Here is a 4,272-nt window from a genome sequence, read left to right on the forward strand (position 1 = left end):
GGGTCACATTTGGACTTCTGACTTGTCGAAGTGAATTGATTACGTGGGACTCAGCTCGTTCTAGTCCTTCACGAGATGTCAAACATAGCATGTATAGTGCCCTCTACTTCCTGTCAGTTTCAAGTTAAATCGGACACAATGTTGCAGGGAAGGACAGAGGAACAGTTACAAGGAGCATAGAGAGACAATCTAGAGTTTTGCTCAGGATCCTTAGCCAACAGGGACAGCTCATTTCGAAATAGCGGACAGAGTGCTGCTATGGATATTACTCGTTTGTGGGAATGTAGTCATCAAAAGTGTTAGTGATATCTTTCAGTCTCAGACTTTATCCTGCGAATGCAAGAATGCTTTGCGACTCCCGTCAGATAGATGGGTAATCGTAATAAAATCTTATTGAATTTATAAAGTGTTTCAGCTAACGTATATCGTTTTTGCACAACACATCAGTGTGGAATATGTGAAATGTAAGTGTCCTTACCTTCAGGGAGTTGTTTGGAAATGCTTCGTCATGCTGCACACTCTTCCAGTTTTCATATGTTGCGATATCTTCCACATTTTTGTCAATAAGAAACACCGATTGTATCTTTTATTTCAACCATTCTGTGTGTTGTAAGAGCCGTGTAAAATGGCTATTTTTGATTATGTTATTGGTTGTGTTAATATTGTTAAAGGAAAATGATATATTTGAATTGTGATCAGAGAAATAGTTGTTAGGTAAGAGTATCTATGTATGCAATGGCAGCACTATAGAGTTGTAGAATCTTCGACAGTCAATAGTGGATAGCTGCGGTGTACAGCAGGCGGGATTTGTTGAGTGTACAGTGTAATGCACGAATGCACTTTTGCAACTATGTGAGTTGCAGATTTATTACAAGGAGAAATGATGACTCAGAACAGTGGTTGTATAGTATACAGACATAAAAAGATTTTTAAATGAAGAACAAGGTATTATTTGATGAGGTAAAAAGTCTATTTTTATTTTTGTAGACTTGTATTGTTGTTCTACTCCATACTCATCACAGTCGAGTTCTTGATAATTATTCTATTGATTGGCTTTCCGAGTTAATTTACTGTACCACTGAAGTTATTAGATTAAATGAATTTTCATATTAGAGTCTATAATTGTTTTCTTTGATAAATTCCTTTCTAAATGAAATTTCAGTACTTAAAGGTTGAGTCAGGCGTTTCATTGATTGGCATACTGTGTCAAGAGCATCAACCCAATTTCCCTGGAGCAACTGTAGTTAGTTTTTAGTAGTATTTTTTCAGCTGTTGTGGAGTCTTGCTATATTGCTATTTCTGCCATTACTTCATTTTGCAGGTGAGATTCATAATATGCGATTGTTTCGTTTCCTTCGTGCAATGTAGGTTGTGTCAGTCTCTTTATTGCACCAGGGCCATATGTCAGTGCAGAAATTTTCGTGTGTTTCAGGTTACATTCTTATACACTTCAACATTACAATTGGGTTTGTTTTTTTAATACATTTACATTTTTCTCAAACAGTTCAAACTGACCAAGTCTACTGAGTGTGAAATTATTGTTTTGCTTATTTATTTGCTTATGAATGAGCTCAGTTATCATACACACATGATTATTTACAATTTCACATACCGTAAGTGATGTGGTTTTGAGCTCAGTAGCACATTTAGGTTGTCAGTTCACATTCCTAGGTTTGTATTTGCGATACCACACCCACAGGAAACCGCTACTCACTTACAGCAGCTTACTTTACTCAGTCCAATGTCAAGCTTTCTGTGAGAGAAACTGCATCGCAATGAGTTAATGTCAGTTTAGCACCTGACCCACACCTCAACGTCATGGTAGAAAAACAAAATGTAGGGCGGTGTACAAAGCTGTAGTAATACACTGCTTGTATGTGTTGCAGGAAAAAAAATTGTATCAAACTGCTTATGAATCACCAACACAGGAAACCTCTCTCTTGTGATTAAGAGTTGTGGGGAATGGTCTTCCTCCAGTACAAGCGAGAAAAGTTCACACATGCCTGTGGAAGCGACTTCAATCACTGGCCACTGCCCCTATGGACCAATATATGTATATTTAATGGTATCACCTCAGAAGCTCGATGTCAACACACAGATGGTAATTGTTTCCAATATATCAGAAGAGAGAGAGAGAGAGAGACAGTAAAATCTTACGGAGTTATCTAACAGGTGACGTTAGCGAAACTTTTATAGGGCGTAGTTTTACTTCAATGGCTGTTGTAAAAATAATGAGGAGAGAGAGTGAGAGAGAGACTGTGCTGTCAACAAGGACTCTGACACCCTTAAACTGTCGTATTTTTAGCAAAGTAATCATAGGTACACAAAAAAGGAGATTAGGACATGTACAGAGGGATATGTATAGATAGTCATTCGATATCGATGAATTGTAGCTGTTATACTTCTGAATTTCGTTATACAGTCCACGTATACTCTGCATGGTTGTGAATTTTCTCCTGACCGTTAGTGTGCTACTTTTCTCGTTGTGATAGCTCTCTACCTAGTTGGTGACGGGTAAAGGACTACACAGACTTCTAACTAATCGAACAGTGCTGTCTGAATGGAATTTCGAGAGAATTAGAAGGGCTCTGGGACCTTGCACGGGACATCTCTCACCCGTAGAAATCAGGTGGGTTCAAATGCTATGTGAGAATATGGTAGGTAAGCGATACTCTGACGAAAAGACAGAGAAGTGAGCTCTATGCCCTCTAAGCGTTATGGTCAAACATATTACAACATTTCACATACTTCTTGGGAAGTGAGTGGAATGAGAAACTGACAAGCTGATGTTAGAATTTTGACTGAGAGACAGTTAGCAGCAAATTTTCTCTCTTTTGTTTTCTTGATAAATAGGAGACCATATACTTCCATGATTTATGTGTGTCTATAAATGGATGGATGGCGTCATAATAGGTAGGCTACATTCACATTTGAAACCATATGCTTACTTTGCAAGCCATTGTATGACGTGTGGCGGAGAGAACCCTGTATCACTGCCAGTCATATCCTCGCAATTAGAGTGAGGGAGATAAGGACTGTCTGTATGGCTCCAGATGAGCGTTAATTTCTCGTATCTCTGTGTTCCTCAAGCGAAATATACGTTGCCTGCAGTAGAATTCTTCTGCAATCAGCATCAAACATCGGTTCGCAATAGTGTTCCTCGAAAAGAACATTGCATTCCCTCCATGGATTCCCATTTGAGCTACCTGGTGAGTGTAATTCGACTGCATGGAAAAAATTAATTAACCTATCAATTTGATGTCACTGACATGCCGCTAGGTGGGTGAAAGCGCGAATTGGAGTGGTAATCAGGCGTTTTTTCGTTGCGGCTAGATCTTTTAACGAAATTTCCATCTTCCACAGGGAGAGACGGGAGAGATAGCCATCGTAATAAAATCATCTATATTACCGAAGTTGTAAAGTGATATATTGTAAAGTGATACGTAGCATTAACCTGATATTTACAGCTCCTCTGTTCTACTAACTCAAGAGACTTCACAGATGATGAAGCATCTGGGTACTTTAAGAGAGTTCGAAAGTGAGGAGGCAACCTGTGACATAGGTAGAGCACTACATCACTAGCCAAAAGTGAGTTTAATATTCTTGTCCTGTAATGCAGGTCGTAACAAATAATAAGCTGATAACAACAGATTTTTTTACCTGATGAGAGAATATCTAGATGAAATACAGCCTATGCCATACTGTCGTATAGGATTTTCACAAGCTACGATACTTTAGTGAAGTGAAAATGCGTGTATGCTCCAATTTCTTCTGTCCTCTAAGATAACTTGTACAAAAAGAAGGAATCTACATTTTGCTTGAGAAAATTCGATATGTATGTGAAAGTATTCGTATGGAGTGTAGCCATGTATGGAAGTGAAACATGGACGATAAATAGTTTGGACAGGAAGAGTATAGAAGCTTTCGAAATGTGGTGCTACAGAATAATGCTGAAGATTAGATGGGTAGATCACATAACTAATGAGGAGGTACTGAATAGAATTGGGGAGAAGAGGAGTTTGTTGCACAACTTGACTAGAAGAAGGGACCGGTTGGTAGGACATGTTCTGAGGCATCAAGGGATCACAAATTTAGCATTGGAGGGCAGCGTGGAGGATAAAAATCGGAGAGGGCGACCAAGAGGTGAATACACTAAGCAGATTCAGAAGGATATAGGTTGCAGTAGGTACTGGAAGATGAAGAAACTTGCACAGGGTAGGGTAGCATGGAGAGCTGCATCAAACCAGTCTCAGGACTGAAGACCACAACAAC

Source organism: Schistocerca americana, chromosome 1 (genome assembly GCF_021461395.2).
Source record: "Schistocerca americana isolate TAMUIC-IGC-003095 chromosome 1, iqSchAmer2.1, whole genome shotgun sequence".
Classification (NCBI taxonomy): Eukaryota; Metazoa; Arthropoda; class Insecta; order Orthoptera; family Acrididae; genus Schistocerca; species Schistocerca americana.